Here is a 646-nt window from a genome sequence, read left to right on the forward strand (position 1 = left end):
GTATGCATCGGTGAGACCAGGGTGAACACGCACTCCGCGACTGTCACCCTCAATTTCTGCTCCTTCGGAGCTCCGATGTTATCTACAACATCCGACGAAGAAATGCTAATCCCGCAGTCTTCGTCCAGATGATACCGTGCCACTCCATGCGCATCTGAAGGGTCGTGCCCAAGATGCCTCGGACCCTGTCCGACCACGCTATCAATGGCATGCAGCGACTGCTTTGCAACGAGAGCAGTGCTCAGTGGTTTCCGTGCCACTCCACGCAGATCACGAGGGCCTCGCCCTCGATGCCTCGGCCCTCGGCCGACCATGTCACACATGACACGCAGCGATTGCTTTAAAACTTGAGCAGCGCTCAGTGGTTTATGTGCCACTTCACGTGCATCACGAAGGCCTCGCCCTCGATGCCTCGGCCTTTGGCCGACCATATCACGCATGACATGCAGCGACTGCTCCGAAACTTGAGCATCGCTTAGTGGGTTACGTGCCACTCCACGATCAGCCCGCGAGCCACGCTCGGGACACCAGTCCATGCACCGTTGGTGTCTATCAACTCGGTCATATCCATGTCTTGCGCGTTGACCATCTCGGTCCAGTGCTCTCTCCAATAGCGCTTTTGTCTCCTAGCAGAGGTGGGTTCATG

Source organism: Plasmopara halstedii (assembly GCF_900000015.1).
Source record: "Plasmopara halstedii genome assembly, contig: Scaffold_658, whole genome shotgun sequence".
In the NCBI taxonomy this organism is placed as follows: Eukaryota; Oomycota; class Peronosporomycetes; order Peronosporales; family Peronosporaceae; genus Plasmopara; species Plasmopara halstedii.